Raw genomic sequence first — 19,147 nt, 5'->3', positions numbered from 1 at the left:
CCTTCAATGGAAGTCTTCAAACATCTGTCTGGGATGATTTAGTGAATCCTGCACTGAGCAGGGGGTTGGACCTGATGACCCTGGAGGTCGCTTCCAACTCTACCATTCTATGATTCTAGAATATGCCATGAAAGTCTGCTGGATGTAGGTCCAACCTAATTCCCCAGCCCGGCTGTATTTGGCATCCAGTAGTATGAAATAGATGAACAGGGTGCCCTACGCTGTTTCTGTAATTCACATAGAAGTGAATGGGAGTTATGGAAATAGCGCAGCACAGCGAGTTACTGCAGCTCCCGAGTTGTAGAGACGGTGGCTGTGCTATGGTGTTTCCATAACTTCATAGGACAAGACACTTTAAGTACGCTTTCCTTAGTTTAGTCATAGCAGCAGTCCCACGGGTTTTAGAGAGAGTGTTTTACCCTCTATCTCTTACAGGGGTCACAACACAAAATTGAAATCCATATTCCGGGGCCCCCATGGGGCCCCTCCGCCATACCATTGTGTAGCACATGCGTGCCTTCCTATTTAAGTACACTACTATTATTTCAACATAGGACACCAGTATTGAGATATAGCGCTGGATCAGTCTTTTTGACCACACCTTATAAGGGCAGACTAGATGGACTATGTTGAACACTACATGGACCTGCCATCAATTTTCTGTGTTTGAAACAATCCATTTAATTCATAGCAAATGATTTTTAAAAAATGATGTACGAGAAATCCAAGTATAAAAACTAGTGTTTTTGTTTTTTGCTATTTGACCTTAGTTTGACATTATTTGCTATGCTACTTGATTACTGTAATCATTTTAAGCAAACTATGTTGTAACTACGTGTCTCACAGACAACCGCTTCCGTAGGTCATTTCACAGACAACGAATGCAATTGATGTCCTGTAATTATTTTCTGTAAATTACCACATTACTAGTAGTTCTTGTCCCTCAAGATATGTGTGTGAATTCCAGTAAGTAAACTGTCAATCATGTGTATAGTTCTCCAAAATCATGTTACAGAATAAGATTATTCGTTTCCAGTCCTAAATCTCATCACAGACAACCCTTTTAATAAGAGAGGTGCCAACCAAGATCCAGTAATGGCCCTTTTACACAGGACGATTATTGCTCAAAATCGTTCAAGCTCCCGCGTAAATACCTGCAGCGACTGAGCAAGAGTTGTTCAGTTGTTCAGTTTCTGCATGCAGAAAACTGAACAACGAGCCACTTAGTGTCAACAGCAGTCGTTCCCTTCTGAACAACTGTGTGCTTACTGTGAATGGATGCGGGCGAGGGAAGAACGCTCTCCAGCCCACTCCATCTCCATGCCAGCAGCACTTTTTCATAAATGGGGAAAATTGGCTTCTATCCCATTGCTGTTTTTTTTGCCTTCCTCTGGATCAACATTGGGGGGTAATAGGCTGAACTGGATAGACATATGTCTGTTTTCGGCCTTACCTACTAGGTTACTATAATGCCAGCGATAATCGCACCTATATAACAGCACAGGAGCGAGCATCACTGGGACAAGCCTTGTTTGCCTGACAGCTCATCTCGTGTAAATGGACCATTTGGGCCCATTCACATAACCAGATTTTCATTATGTATTACGCACGCTATGAATGACCGTGAGACATGTGGTTAACACAATTAATGAAAGTAAATAGACTTTCATTGATCAATTCACATGAGTGTGTAAACACTGTGGGTAGATGCCCGTGAGAAATAGATCACAGCATGCTGTATTTCTTGGCATACCCTATTCTTTTCTTTGGGCAACGTATACAACGCTGTCCATACGCAACACATTACATATGGGCAGCGATTCATATGCAACCCCGCTATGAAACAGCGGGGAATTAAAAAATTATAGTCCCACTGCAATGACTGTGTGCGTGAGATCATAACTGTGTGCGCAGTACACTCGCTGCCTCTACAGTCTGCGTAGCACTGGTCTCCCGCTGACTTCTGGGTAGCTCGAATGCGTGGTAAGCACACGTAATAGCTGCAGCCAATCCTTGGATTTAGCGTTGGTAAGGCTGAGAACTGGTTGCAGCAATTACGTGTGCTTATCACATGATCACGCTACCCGAAAGTCAGTGAGGAATCAGTGCTGTGCGGACTACAGCAGTTTTTTAAAATTCTAGTACATATAAGAGGCATTATTACTGAATGGGGGAATTATGATTGCGTGGGGGCATAAGAGGAATATTATGACTTAATAGGGACATAAAAGTTGCTAATATTACTAAGTTGGAGCAAAAGCAGTATTATTACTCACTGGGATAAGGGGGTTATTATGAGAAAATGACTTAACCCATTAAGGACCAAGCACAGTAAATTTAATTCCAGCCGATAGTAAAAATATGGCGCAGGATTAAAGCCCCCACTTCTGCAATCAATCAGACACAGGACGGGTTGTCAGCTGTTAACCCGGAGAAAGAGGGAAAAGTGTTTTTTAGCCCCTTCTGCCTTCTCCTTTTCCGAGTACATAGTGCTCAATGAGCGCTATGTACTAAAGAGTGAAAGTGGAAGTGTTAATTCCACTACGCGAGTCGGCGGTCATGTGACCAGCTCTGCCAGTGACTATTGTCACTATAGGTGGATGTTTTCCCTGTAACTGGGGCTCCCAGCTACAGTGGAAAAATGTCAAATTAAATTTTTAAAAAAACATGTGAATATCCCCCAGAAATCTTATATGATGTAATGTGGGACACAGATAGTAAAAAAACATAAATAAATAAGTAAAACAAAATTACAGAATAAAATAAAATATATACATAAGAAAGAAGATAACCCAAAGCCGACGCCAACCAAAACAGTCGCCGTATGCGCCCTGTAATCCAAAACCATACATACATATCAAAATGTCCAAAACAAAATGAGGAACCAATTCCCATACTTTATTTTAGTGTATACTAATTTTAAAAAAACTATAAATGTTTAAAAAATAACAATTTATTTGCCCCCAATAAAACTAAAGAACGGAAGAAAAGTGAAAAAGATATTTAAAAAATAGTCCTATATGTCACAGAAAACAAAACACAGCAAATATTAAATAATTTTGGTAGCTGAAGGAAAAAAAAAATAGGACAGTTAAACCACTACATGGGTAAAACCCCTAAAAAGTGTCTGGTCCTTAAGGGGTTAAGTAACCAGTTACATATGATCTGATAATTAGTATTTTTTCACTTCTTCCAGGGAAAATCCACTGATGAAGCTGCAAGGAAATTACTACAAACCTTTGGTCACATAATCTGCAATCATTTTGATGAAGACATGATAGGCAAAGATACGTTAGGAAAGTACGCCTCGTTGATTCATGTGTTTGCAATGTAATCAAGTCATCAAAGTTGTTTTAAGAATACCTAAGATTTACTCAGATGTCCTTCCAAATGCAGTCAGTAAACACTGTCCTATAGTATTCCTATTACTGTTGACCTTCCTACTACAGATTGTTTTATACAATGCATTACTGTTCCCTATTATAAATCCGGAAATGACCCAACAGAATAAGGGGGCTCCCTCTGTTACCCAAACAGTCTGCCTATGACAAGATTGTAAGCTGTTGTTTGGTTAGCATTTCAACTTGGGGCCTTGTGAAGACCCACAGATCTGCCATAAATGTCTTTCTATGAAGCCCTTCTCATGGAAAGACTTAAAAGAATGCCTGCAAATGCATTATATACTGTAATAATGAAGTACTTCAATATATTGCCCATTTGATCAGATGATCGCCAAGTCCCCTATGGAGAGTATGGTAAAAATGAGATTAATAAAGTTTTTTTTTTAATTATTAATACATTTAAAAAATTGTAAAAGTTAAAAGAAACCATTTCCAAGTTATTGCATCAAAAATATATAAATTGCTATCACTGCATCCATGAATTCAATTTATGGCCATATAAGACATTATTTATGACAATTTATGACAATATAATATACAAACAGGTACAGTACTCAGGAACTCTTCCAAGAATCCATGTAGATTAAAAAAGTATGTTCTTTATTCCACTCCATAGTTAAAAGATGTGACGTTTCGACATAGTAGCAGTCTTTATCATGCATGAGTACATAAGCATACACTGACATATAAATACACATAGCAGACACCCAAGACCCAATCACAGTAACACACTCCCCTCACGAATCTTACCCTCCCATTGGCAGATGCATCCCATGGTAGGTGCGTCCACTAATATCGTAGCTCACAGGTGTGTGTGAGCAGTGTGCCACCAATCATTCCCCTGTAATGTACGGAGCAAACATCATGGGACCCGACGCTACCTATATGCAACGCCATAGCGCATGCGCTGGACATCCATAACAATGCCAGACTCGGTACTTAGTACGCACAATCCTGCGCATGCCCAGCCACCAACACGCTGTAACACATCCAGCAGAGCAGGCATGACATAACCTAGACAGCAGGACAGCAGAATTATGTCTATCAACCACATAAGGCTCATCAACACTGACTCTCATCCTACAGTATTAAGCTGATCCATCACATTACACATGGCCCACAGGTATAGAGCCCATGTCATCATCCATCAATAACTGCATATTATGTGATAAATAGCACGTGTGTCACTTCGTAAATTACAACAGCCTAAATAAATAGACATCTAATAGTATAACAGCTTCATGCATTAACTTAAGCTTAAAAAAGATGGATATATATAATATGTTTCATGCAATAATCTTTACTCAGTCAAACAAGTATAATAAACAAATAATGATCATAGATAAAATCACAACCATAACAGGCAACTCATTTGGTCAATATGAATAGTTAAACATATAATATGACCACACACCCAGTTGTTAAATTTGTATATCATCAATCATAACGTAAACAGTATCCGCCTAATAGCAGCACTAGCCGTGGGGTACGCCACCTGCCAATGAGAAACTGAAAATAGGAGGAGGAGGAGCAGGAAGAAGGCAAAGAAAAATAAGACAAATCAATATAAATAACAGACATAATAACATACTATCAAAGACAAAGTTGAAAAGACCTAACACATGTTCCCATATTCCGTGTAATAGTGGAGTATACATAGGCATCAACGCCCAAAGAGCATGGATGCCTATCTGCACCCTCAAACTATATTCCCTCATTAAACCCATTCTATCCCACAAGAAGGAGCCTGGATTATACTCCAGATTAGGACCACAGGGGTGCGAGAAATCCAAGTTGAAAATCCATTGGAGCTCCAACCACTTAAATTGACTTTCTCTTTTCCCCCCTCTTCGATACAATTTTGGAATTCCATCAAGAATTCTGTATCGCAATTGACACAGTGTGTCCTGCCTCTAAAAAAATGTTTAGCAACAGGGGCATCTTTATTGCCAGTTCTGATTGTACTTTTGTGTTTCGCAATACGTAGTTTAACTTCTGTTGTGGTCTCTCTGATGTAGACCACCAGCCCACACGGGCATGTGATCATATAAAGTACAAACGAGGAGAGACAAGAGAACCTGTTATTAATATAGTACGTATGCCCAGTGCTTGGATGTGCGAATTTATTGCCCCTGATGAGATTGATAAAACTAGCACAGCTCATACAGAGGAAATATCCTCTCTTGACGGGGATAAACGTACTCTGTGTCGTTTTACCCGTTGGATGCCTTCCAGTTTTAACAGGTCTGTCCCTAAAATTGGGGCTCTTACGGTATGCCATAAGTCGAGGCATGCTGAATCCAGTTATCATAGGAAACACTGACCTAATATAGGCCAGTGCTTCATCAAAATCCGTGACACTTGACCACTCTGGATCCCAAAAGTTGACACAAATGGGACATGATCGTTATTTTTCTTACATTTGTCTGAATCAAAAAGAGGATCCTGTAGAACAGCCTGTGCTTTTGAACAAAGATCCTTAATAAGGATGAGTGAGTATACTCGCTAAGGCACTACTCGCTCAAGTAATGTGCCTTAGACGAGTATCTCCCTGCTCGTCCATAAAGATTCGGGGACCGCCGCGGCTGACGGGTGAGTCGCGGCGGGGAGCAAGGGAGAGCGGGTGGGAGAGAGGGAGAGATCTCCCCTCCGTTCCTCCCTACTCTCCCCTGCAGCTCCCCGCCCCGTGGCGGCCCCCGAATCTTTAAGGACGAGCAGGGAGATACTCATCTAAGGCACATTACTCGAGCGAGTAGTGCCTTAGTGAGTATACTCGCTCATCCTTAATCCTTAATAAGTTTTTCGGGATAACCCCTTCCCAAAAATCTACCGCACATCTGGTCCAGGCGATAATCCAAATGATTTTCATCTACTATACGTTTGATTCTGAGCATTTGGCTTCAGGGTAAAGATTTCAAAATTCCTGGCGGATGTTGGCTCTTAAAATTCAACACTTTATTCCGATCTGTCATTTTTTGGTATCCGTCTGTCTTTAATAAACCTTCCGACTTTGTAACCAATACATCCAAAAACTGTATGTGGTTTCGTGAATAATTGATAGTCAATTCGGAATGAAATGCTAGGAGCTTATCCTCCGTTCCACGCCATATAAAAACACATCATCTATATACCTCCACCAGACCTGGACATGTGTCCAGGCTGGGGAGGTATAAATTAGAGATGAGCGAACGTACTCGTCAGAGCTTGATGCTCGTTCGAGTATTAGGGTGTTCGAGATGCTCGTTACTCGAGACGAGCACCACGCGATGTTCGAGTTACTTTCACTTTCATCTCTGAGACATTAGCGCGCTTTTCTGGCCAATAGAAAGACAGGGAAGGCATTACAACTTCCTCCTGTGATGTTCCAGCCCTATACCACCCCCCTGCAGTGAGTGGCTGGGGAGATCAGGTGTCACCGGAGTATTTAAATCGGCCCCTCCCGCGGCTCGCCACAGATGCATTCTGACATAGATCAGGGAAAGTGCTGCTGATGCTGCTGCTATAGGGAGAGCGTTAGGAGTTATTTTAGGCTTCAAGAACCCCAACGGTCCTTCTTAGGGCCACATCTGACTGTGTGCAGTACTGTTGAGGCTGCTTTTAGCAGTGTTGCACATTTTTTTTTTTTTTGTATATCGGGCGTGCAGAGCATTGCGTCCTCAGTCTGCAGTCATTGTACATAGTATAGGGCCAGTACTGGTGAGGCAGGGACAGTGGGAAAGGTGAAAGAGATATACTGTCTATATAGGCAGTGGGCTTTTTCAAACAAATTTGGGAAAAATACTATCTTTGGGCTGCCTGTGACCGTCTTCAGTGTACTGCGTGTCTTCTGGGGGTAGTAGTCCTAATTAATACGCAGCTAAATGTTACAGCAGGCTTGCGCAAAATTGTTTCCTGGCTCTGCGTTGCCCTTTACATCACCGCCGTCATCCCGTCCAGAGGGAAACAGTATACATATATACGCTGCCAACAGTACCTGTCTGCTGTCTCAGCTCAGCCTTTCAAAAAATAGAAGCAAAATACTTAAGGCCTACTAGTGGCGTTCGGCCACTTGACTGCTTCAGCGCTGTGAATTCCACTAGCTGAGTCATACGCACCTACGTCTCACTACAGGTGTGCGCTAAATTGTTTCCTGGCTCTGCGTTGCCCTTTACATCACCGCCATCATCCCGTCCAGAGGGAAACAGTATACATATATACACTGCCTACAGTATCTGTCTGCTGTCTCAGCTCAGCCTTTCAAAAAATAGAAGTAAAATACTTAAGGCCTACTAGTGGCGTTTAGCCACTTGACTGCTTCAGCGCTGTGAATTCCACTAGCTGAGTCATACGCACCTACGTCTCACTACAGGCGTGCGCTAAATTGTTTCCTGGCTCTGCATTGCCTCTTACATCACCGCCGTCATCCCGTCCAGAGGGAAACAGTCTGCAGTAATTTTACATAGTATAGGGCCAGTACTGGTGAGGCAGGGACAGTGGGAAAGGTGAAAGAGATATACTGTCTATATAGGCAGTGGGCTTTTTCAAACAAATTTGGGAAAAATACTATATTTGGGCTGCCTGTGACCGTCTTCAGTGTACTGCGTGTCTGCTGGGGGTAGTAGTCCTAATTAATACGCAGCTAAGTGTTACAGCAGGCTTGCGCAAAATTGTCTCCTGGCTCTGCGTTGCCCTTTACATCACCGCCGTCATCCCATCCACAGGGAAACAGTATACATATATACGCTGCCTACACTATCTGTCTGCTGTCTCAGCTCAGCCTTTAAAAAAATAGAAGCAAAATACTTAAGGCCTACTAGTGGCCTTTGGACACTTGACTGCTTCTGCGCTGTGAAGTCCAATAGCTCAGTCATACGCACCGATGTCTCACTACAGGCTTGCGCAAAATTCTTTCCTGGCTCTGCTGTGCGTTCCGTAAGCGAAGTCAGCCTCCAACCACAGGCCAATAAGCGGCACATTTAATTACAGCGTTCTGTTTCTGCACTACTGGTAATACACCATACTGAGGGGTAGGGGTAGGCCTAGAGGACGTGGACGCGGGCGAGGACGCGAAGGCTCAAGTGAAGGTGTGGGCACAGGCCGAGCTCCTGATCCAGGTGTATCGCAGCCGACTGTTGCGGGATTAGGAGAGAGGCACGTTTCTGGCGTCCCCACATTCATCTCACAATTAATGGGTCCACGCGGTAGACCTTTATTAGAAAATGAGCAGTGTGAGCAGGTCCTGTCGTGGATGGCAGAAAGTGCATCCAGCAATCTATCAACCACCCAGAGTTCTACGCCGTCCACTGCTGCAACTCTGAATCCTCTGGCTGCTGCTCCTCCTTCCTCCCAGCCTCCTCACTCCATTACAATGACACATTCTGAGGAGCAGGCAGACTCCCAGGAACTGTTCTCGGACCCCTGCCCAGAATGGGAAGCAATGGTTCCTATCCCACCGGAGGAGTTTGTCGTGACCGATGCCCAACCTTTGGAAAGTTCCCGGGGTCCGGGGGATGAGGCTGGGGACTTCCGGCAACTGTCTCAAGAGCTTTCAGTGGGTGAGGAGGACGACGACGATGAGACACAGTTGTCTATCACTCAGGTAGTAGTAATTGCAGTAAGTCCGAGGGAGGAGCGCACAGAGGATTCGGAGGAAGAGCAGCAGGACGATGAGGTGACTGACCCCACCTGGTTTGCTAAGCCTACTGAGGACAGGTCTTCAGAGGGGGAGGCAAGTGCAGCAGCAGGGCAGGTTGGAATAGGCAGTGCGGTGGCCAGGGTAGAGGCAGGGCCAGACCGAATAATCCACCAACTGTTTCCCAAAGCGCCCCCTCGCGCCATGCCACCCTGCAGAGGCCGAGGTGCTCAAAGGTCTGGCAGTTTTTCACTGAGAGTGCAGACGACCAACGAACCGTGGTGTGCAACCTTTGTCGCGCCAAGATCAGCCGGGGAGCCACCACCACCAGCCTCACCACCACCAGCATGCGCAGGCATATGATGGCCAAGCACCCCACAAGGTGGGACGAAGGCCGTTCACCGCCTCCGGTTTGCACCGCTGCCTCTCCCCCTGGGCCCCAACCTGCCACTGAGATCCAACCCCCCTCTCCGGACACAGGCACTACCGTCTCCCGGCCTGCACCCACACCCTCACCTCCGCTGTCCTCGGCCCCATCCACCAATGTCTCTCAGCGCACCGTCCAGCCGTCGCTACCGAAAGTGTTTGAGCGCAAGCGCAAGTACGCTTCCACGCACCCGCACGCTCAAGCGTTAAACGTGCACATTGCAAAATTGATCAGCCTGGAGATGCTGCCGTATAGGCTTGTGGAAACGGAGGCTTTCAAAAACATGATGGCGGTGGCGGCGGCCCCGCGCTATTCGGTTCCCAGTCGCCACTACTTTTCCCGATGTGCCGTCCCAGCCCTGCACGACCACGTCTCCCGCAACATTGTACGCGCCCTCACCAATGCGGTTACTGCCAAGGTCCACTTAACAACGGACACGTGGACAAGCACAGGCGGGCAGGGCCACTATATCTCCCTGATGGCACATTGGGTGAATTTAGTGGAGGCTGGCTGGGACCGAGTCAGAGCCTAGGACCGCTCACGTCCTACCCACCCCTAGAGTTGCGGGCCCCAGCTCGGTGCTGGTATCTGCGGCGGTGTATGCTTCCTCCACTAAACCACCCTCCTCCTCCTCCTACGCAACCTCTGTCTCGCAATCAAGATGTGTCAGCAGCAGCACGTCGCCAGCAGTCGGTGTCGCGCAGCGTGGCAGCACGGCGGTGGGCAAGCGTCAGCAGGCCATGCTGAAACTACTCAGCTTAGGAGAGAAGAGGCACACGGCCCACGAACTGCTGCAGGGTCTGACAGAGCAGACCGACCGCTGGCTTTCGCCGCTGAGCCTCCAACCGGGCATGGTCGTGTGTGACAATGGCCGTAACTTGGTGGCGGCTCTGCAGCTCGGCAGCCTCACGCACGTGCCATGCCTGGCCCACGTCTTTAATTTGGTGGTTCAGCGCTTTCTAAAAAGCTACCCACGCTTGTCAGACCTGCTCGGAAAGGTGCGCCGGCTCAACACACATTTCCGCAAGTCCAAGACGGACGCTGCCACCCTGCGCACCCTGCAACATCGGTTTAATCTGCCAGTGCACCGACTGCTGTGCGACGTGCCCACACGGTGGAACTCTACGCTTCACATGTTGGCCAGGCTCTATGAGCAGCATAGAGCTCTAGTGGAATACCAACTCCAACATGGGCGGCGTAGTGGGAGTCAGCCTCCTCAATTCTTTACAGAAGAGTGGGCCTGGTTGGCAGACATCTGCCAGGTCCTTGGAAACTTTGAGGAGTCTACCCAGATGGTGAGCGGGGATGCTGCAATCATTAGCGTCACCATTCCTATGCTATGCCTCTTGAGAAGTTCCCTGCAAAACATAAAGGCAGACACTTTGCGCTAGGAAACGGAGGCGGGGGAAGACAGTATGTCGCTGGATAGTCAGAGCACCCTCCTGTCTATATCTCAGCGCGTTGAGGAGGAGGAGCAGGGGGAGGAGCATGAGGAGGAGGGAAAAGAGACAGCTTGGCCCACTGCTGAGGGTACCCATGCTGCTTGCCTGTCATCCTTTCAGCGTGTATGGCCTGAGGAGGAGGAGGAGGATCCTGAAAGTGATCTTCCTAGTGCGTACAGGTACCCTGGCACACATGGCTGACTTCATGTTAGGATGCCTTTCTCGTGACCCTCACGTTACACGCATTCTGGCCACTACGGATTACTGGGTGTACACACTGCTCAACCCACGGTATAAGGAGAACCTTTCCACTCTCATACCCGAAGAGGAAAGGGGTTCGAGAGTGATGCTATACCACAGGACCCTGGCGGACAAACTGATGGTAAAATTCCCATCCGACAGCGCTAGTGGCAGAAGGCGCAGTTCCGAGGGCCAGGTAGCACGGGAGGCGCGGCGATCAGGAAGCATGTACAGCACAGGCAGGGGAACACTCTCCAAGGCCTTTGACAGCGTTATGGCTCCCCAGCAAGACTGTGTCACCGCTCCCCAGTCAAGGCTGAGTCGGCGGGAGCACTGTAAAAGGATGGTGAGGGAGTACGTAGCAGATCGCACAACCGTCCTCCGTGACGCCTCTGCCCCCTACAACTACTGGGTGTCGAAGCTGGACACGTGGCCTGAACTCGCGCTGTATGCCCTGGAGGTGCTTGCTTGTCCTGCGGCTAGCGTCTTGTCAGAGAGGGTGTTTAGTGCGGCTGGGGGAATCATCACGGATAAGCGTACCCGCCGGTCAACCGACAGTGCCAACAGGCTTACAATCATAAAGATGAACAAAGCCTGGATTTCCCCAGAGTTCTCTTCTCCACCAGCAGACAGCAGCGATACCTAAACAATACGCAGGGCGGCACCCGCGGATGGAAGCATCGTTCTTTATAACCATAAAAACAGGGACCTTTTAGCTTCATCAATCTGTGTATTATATTTATCCTCCTCCTCCAGCTCCTCCTCCTGAAACCTCATGTAATCACGCCGAACGGGCAATTTTTCTTAGGCCCACAAGGCTCAGTCATATAACTTTTGTAAACAATGTTTATACGTTTCAATTCTCAATGCAATAAAGCGTTGAAACTTGCACCTGAACCAATTTTTATTTTAACTGGGCCGCCTACAGGCCTAGTTACAAATTAAGCCACATTAACCAAAGCGATTAATGGGTTTCACCTGCCCTCTTGGTTGGGCATGGGAAATTTTTCTGACGTACATTAGTACTGTTGGTACACCAATTTTTGGGGGCCCTTGCCTACAGTGTAATCAAATTAATTTTTAGCCCACCTGCATTACAGCTGACGTTACCTCAGCTGTGCTGGGCACTGCAATGGGATATATTTATGTACCGCCGGTGGGTTCCAGGGAGCCACCCATGCTGTCGGCCCACATGGAGTTGTAACTGCATGTGTCCACTTCTAAAGAACCCCAGTCTGATTGGGGCATGCAGTGTGGGCCGAAGACCACCTGCATTTAATCGGACGTTACCTCAGCTGTGCTGGGCACTGCAATGGGATATATTTATGTACCGCCGGTGGCTTCCTGGCACCCACCCATGCTGTCGGTCCACACGGAGTTGTAACTGCATGTGTCCACTTCTAAAGAACCCCAGTCTGACTGGGGCATGCAGTGTGGGCCAAAGCCCACCTGCATTAAACCTGACGTTAGCTCAGCTGTGATGGGCACTGCAATGGGATTTATTTATGTACCGCCGGTGGGTTCCAGGGAGCCACCCATGCTGTGGGTCCACAGGGACTTCACATTAGGGATTTGTACCTGCCAGTGTCTATGTATTAAAAACCCTGGTCAGACTGGGGCATGCAGTGTGGGCCGAAGACCACCTGCATTAAACCTGACGTTACCTCAGCTGTGCTGGGCACTGCAATGGGATATATTTATGTACCGCCGGTGGCTTCCTGGCACCCACCCATGCTGTCGGTCCACACGGAGTTGTAACTGCATGTGTCCACTCCTAAAGAACCCCAGTCTGACTGGGGCATGCAGACACCTTGACAGAATGAATAGTGTGTGGCACATGGGTTCCCCATTGCTATGCCCACGTGTGCAGCTCCTGATGGAGGTGGCACAGGATTGGATTTCTCATTGCTTCTGTACAGCATTATGGGCTATCACCCCGCCCCTTTTAAAGAGGGTCGCTGCCTGGCCGTGCCAACCCTCTGCAGTGTGTGAATTCCAATTCCCTTTCTTAGCATGTAGAGATCTCTTTATGAAAAAACTCGAGATTCAACAAAATAAGGTCAAAAGCATACTTATTACGGATGTTAGCAAATTTGGTACAGAAATCAGTATCCTTCATTATGAGTGTGAGTCGTAGTTGAGATCTCAACCCCCTTTGAATGTGTTTTATATGTATAATATTTTTTCAAAGTCACGGCATGCAACCGAAAGGAGATGAGTCTTTTGTTCATGACCTCACATTTCCTCAGCAAAATCCGTACATTTGAAAAACTTAAGAAAGAACAATCAGTGTCGGTCTCAGATAAAATTCTGTCTGCATCTGCCTGTGTGTATACAAATATGTCCGAGGTACCTGGAGTACCATCTACCAGGTGAAGTGTTAATTCCAAACCTCCAGCAGGTGCCAGGTGACTTGGGTCCATCATAAATTCAGTAATGTATAGTAATAATCACCAGCACTCTAATTCTCACCATACGTGGGGAAATACTCAGACGTGGTGCATGCTCCAAAAATGACCTCAGACCCCTCAGCCAAAAACAAAGAATCCAATATACAAACAGGTGCAGCTCTCAGGAGCTCTTCCAAGAATCCATGTAGATTTAACAGATATAGCCGATATAGTCAAATACTACATTTGATAGCAATATTTGGCCCCCTGCGAGGGAACTTTAGAATGTTATAAGCCTATCATATGTATGATTACAAAAAACAATAAAAACCCTTTGAAACTAAAACATGCGACGTTTCGACATAGTATCAGTCTTTATCAAGCATAAGTACATAAGCATACACTGACATATACATACACAGAGGAGACACCCAAGACCCAATCACAGTAACACACTCCCCTCACGAATCTTACCCTCCCATGGGTAGATGCATCCCACGGCAGGAGCGTCCACTAATAACGTAACTCACAGGTGTGTGTGAGCAGTGTGCCGTCAATCAGTCCCCTGTAATGTACGGAGCAAACCTCACAAGACCTGACGCTACTAGAGATGAGCGAACACGTTCGGCTCCGCCCCTTTTTCGCCCGAACACCGAACTTTGCGAACACTTCAGTGTTCGGGCGAAAAAGTTCGGGGGCCGCCGTGGCAGCGCGGGGGGGTGCGGCGGGGAGTGGGGGGGAGAGGGAGAGAGAGAGGGCTCCCCCCTGTTCCCCGCTACTGCCGCCCGCGCCGCCGCGCATCTCCCCGCCCCCCGGCGGCACCCGGACACTTACGCGCGAACACTGCAGTGTTCGGCAAAGCCGGTGTCCGGGTGCGGATGTGTCCGTAACGGACACGTTCGCTCATCCCTAGACGCTACCCATATGCGATGCCACAGCGCATGCGCTGGACATCCATAACAACCTGATACCCAGTACTTAGAGCTCACAATCCCGTGCATGCCCAGCCACCAACGCGCTGTAACACATCAAGCAGCAGGGGCCTGACCTAACCTTTACAACAGGACGCCTAGATGAGGACAGGCACGTACACTGGCAAGACTGCAGCCATGACTTTTTATATATGTATGGAATCAGATAGCATGGGATAGCCATATATATTATCAACCACATTAGGCTCATCAACACTCACTCCCATGCTACAGTATTAAGCTGATCCATCACATTACACATGGCCCACAGGTATAGAGCCGATGTTATCATCCATCAATAACTGCATAGTATATGGTAAATAGCACGTGTGTCACTTTGTATATTACAACAGCCTAAATAAAGAGACATCAAATAGTATAAGCGCTTCATGCAATAACCTAAGTTTAAAAAACATAGATATATATATATTGTATGTTTCATGCAATAATCTTTATTGAGTCAACAAATAATGTGCATTGATAAAATCACAACCAAAACAGGCAACTCATTTGGTCAATATGAATGGTTAAACATATAACATGACCACACACCCAGTCGTCAAATTTGTATATCAGCAATCATAATGTAGAAAGAATAGCAGCACCAGCCGTGAGGTATGCCACCTGCCAATGAGAAACTGAAAATAGGAGGAGGAGAAGCAGGAAGGAGGCAAAGAAAAATAAGACAAATCAATACAAAACATACTATCAAAGATAAGGTTGAAAGACCTAACACATGTTCCCATATTCCGTGTAATAGTGGAGTATATATAGGCATCAACGCCCAAAGAGCATGGATGCCTATCTGCACCCTTAAACCATATTCCTTCATTAAACCCATTCTATCGACTCAGGGCTCAGTCACATGGGCGTTTTGACGCACAAATTTTTGAACGCATAACTGAAGGGCTCTGCCAATCAGAGACAGCTCTCAGCTATTGATTGACAGCTGAGAGCTGTCTCTGATTGGTCCCTGCGCTCAGCCAATCAGAGGCAGCCCATTCAGCTGAATACTACTTAGAGCAGTGCAGGAGAAGAGCCGGCTGGACGCGGCTGAGCCCCGGCAGCTGCAGAGAGGTGAGTATAAATTTTTTTATTTTTTATTTTTTACACATTTTTTTTACATATGCCGGCTCCATTAAATTCAATGGGAGAACATTGCGCTCCTCTGCCACAGCTGTGGCAGAGGAGAGCGATCTTCAGTATATGTTCTCAATGGGGTCGGCATGGCTGCCGCCGGCCCCATTGAGCTCAAGGTGTTTCCCATACATAGGACACCGGGTTGCCGCAGTTACATGCATTCTGGGAACCGGTGACCTATAATTTTCGCCACAGGCGTTTTTTCGCATGTAAAATTCGCACATGTGACCGCTGCTATTGAAAAGCATTGGTTCTATCTAGTGCGAATTTTATGACGTGCAGAAAAACGCAGGTTAAAATCGCCCCCCCCTGTGTCTCTGAACCCTCACAAGGAGGAGTCTGGGTTATACTCCAAATTAAGACCATGGGAGTGCAAGGAATCCAAGTTGAAAATCCATTGGAGCTCCGACCTGCAAAGAAGAAAAAGAAATAGCTCACCCGTAAGTTCTTGTGCTGCTTCCACTTCAGCAGTCTGCTCAGAAATCCCACAAGGACAGCTTCGCCATTAAGTCCACTACGGCACACGCAAAATGAATAAGGAGTAGCTTTGTTCTTTATGTGGAATATCTCAAAAGCCTTTATTATTAGAAGTGTCACATAAAAAGTCAGATGCTATGCAGAACGCATTTCGATTCTATAACCAAGAATCTTGGTTATAGAATCGAAATGCGTTCTGCATAGCATCTGACTTTTTATGTGGCACTTCTATTCATAAAGGCTTTTGAGATTTTCCACATAAAGAACAGCAGCTACTCCTTATTCATGGAGCTCCAACCACTTAGGTTGACTTTCTCTATTCCCCCCTTGATACAATTTCGGAATTCCATCAATAATTCTGTATCGCAATTGACACACAGTGTGTCCTGCCTCTAAAAAATGTTTAGCAACAGGGGCATCTTTATTGCCAGTTCAGATCGTACTTTTGTGTTTGGCAATACATAGTTTAACTTCTGTTGTGGTCTTCCCGATGTAGACCAGCCAACACGGGCATGTGATTATATAGATTACAAACAAGGAGAGACAAGAGAACCTGTTATTAATATAATACGTATGCCCAGTGCTCGGATGTGTGAATTTATTGCCCCTGATGAGATTGCTACAATTAGCACAGCTCATACAGGGAAAACATCCTTTCTTGATGGGGATAAACATACACTGTGTTGATTTACCCACTGGATGCCTTCCAAATTTAACAAGTCTGTCCCTAAAATTGTATACTATCATCAGACATGATGTTGGACTGGAGGCAACTAGGAGATCATTGGCAACTACGGCAAATCAAATAGCTGTTTAACTTTTGTTATGACATTGCTTGAGAACATTTTGCATAAAAACATCTTTCTGTACAAGGGTGTGTGTTATCGTCAACGACATAGGATAGCTATGGGGTCCCATATGGCCCATAGCTACGCCAACACATTCATGAATTTCATCGAAGAAACACATATATATACCCCCCCAGCCTGGACACGTGTCCAGGTCTGGTGGAGGCATATAGATTATGTGTTTTTTATATGGCATAGTACGGAGGATGAGCTCCTAGAATTTCATTCCGAATTGAATAGTATATTGTCCAATTTTAAATTTACTAGCAATTATTCACGAAACCACATATAGTTTTTGGACATATTTTAAGAGCCATCATCTTCCGGGAATTTTGAAATCTTTACTAGAGTTGACCGAACATACTGTGTCGAGCTTGATGCTTGTTCGAGTATTAGCATACTTGATGGTGCTCGTTATTCGAACGAGCATCACGCCGTTTTCGACCCCGCCCCAGTTTTTGGCCTCTCCCCGCTGTGGCGTGCTTGTTTTGGCCCCTCCCCGCCGTGACGCAGCGCGTGTCAATGGCAAATTTTTTGTCGAGAGAGAGAGACGATCCTAGAAAAAATAAAAAAAAGCTTGGGACCCGGCGTCCCACATACAAAAATGCTCGATTCTCCCATTGTAGTCAATGGGGTTCGTTACTCGAGTAGAGCTCTCGAATTTTACAAAAAGCTTGACTTGAATAACCTGGTCCCGAGCATTTGGGTACTCGCTCAGCTTTAATCTTTACTCTGAAGCCAAATGCTCAGAATCAAACGTATAGTTGATGAATATCATTTGGATTATTGCCTGGACCAGATATGCGGTAGATTTTTGGAAAGGGGTTATCCAGAAAAACTTATTGAGAATCTTTGTTCGGAAGCACAGGCGGTTCCATGGGATGATCTTTTTGATTCAGATAAATGTAAGAAAAATAACGATCGTGTCCCATTTGTGTCAACTTTTGGGGTCCAGAGTGGTCAAGTGTCTCGGATCTTGATGAAGCGCTGGCCTATATTATGTCAGCGTTTTCCTATGATAACTAAATTTAGCATGCCTCCACTTATGGCATACCATAGGGGCCTCAATTTTAGGGACAGATTTGTTAAAACTGGAAAGTGTCCAACAGATAAATCGACCTAGAGTACGTTTATCCCCGTCAAGAGAGGATGTTTCCCGTGTATGAGCTGTGCTATTGTAGCAATCTCATCAGGGGCAATAAATTCACAGATCCAAGCACTGGGCATACGTATTATATTAATAACAGGTTCTCTTGTCTCTCCTTGTTTGTAATCTATATAATCACATGCCCGTGTTGGCTTGTCTACATCGGGAAGACCACAACAGAAGTTAAACTACGTATTGCCAAACACAAAAGTACAATCAGAACTGGCACTAAAGATGTCCCCGTTGCTAAACATTTTTTTAGAGGCAGGACACACTGTGTGTCAATTGCGATACAGAATTCTTGATGGAATTCCGAAATTGTATCAGGGGGGGGGAAGAGAAAGTCAACTTAAAGGGGTTGTCCCGTGAAAGCAAGTGGGGTTATACACTTCTGTATGGCTATATAAATGCACTTTGTAATATACATCGTGCATTAAATATTGGCCATACATAAGTTATATACTTATATATAACTTCTGTACGGCCAATATTTAATGCACGATGTATATTACAAAGTGCATTTATATGGCCATACAGAAGTGTGTAACCCCACTTGCTTTCACGGGACAACCCATTTAAGTTGTTGGAGCTCCAATGGATTTTCAACTTGGATTTCTCGCACCCCCATGGTATTAATCTGGAGTATAATCCAGGCTCCTTCTTGTGGGATAGAATGGGTTTAATGAAGGAATATGGTTTAAGGGTGCAGATAGGCATCCATGCTCTTTGGGCGTTGATGCCTATGTATACTCCACTATTACACAGAATATGGGAACATGTGTTAGGTCTTTTCAACCTTGTCTTTGATAGTATGTGATTATGTCTGTTATTTATATTGATTTGGCTGATTTTTCTTCCACCACGCTCCCCCTCCTATTTTCAGTTTCTCATTGGCAGGTGGCGTTCCTCACAGCTGTTGCTGCTATTAGGCGGATTCTGCCTACATTATAATTGATGATAGACAAATTTGATGACTTGGTGTCTGGTCATATTATCTGTTTAACTATTCATATTGACCAAATGAGTTGCCTGTTTTGGTTGTGATTTTATCAA

The sequence above is a fragment of the Eleutherodactylus coqui genome, chromosome 1 (assembly GCF_035609145.1).
Source record: "Eleutherodactylus coqui strain aEleCoq1 chromosome 1, aEleCoq1.hap1, whole genome shotgun sequence".
Lineage (NCBI taxonomy): Eukaryota > Metazoa > Chordata > Amphibia > Anura > Eleutherodactylidae > Eleutherodactylus > Eleutherodactylus coqui.
This window is presented reverse-complemented; position numbering follows the sequence as displayed.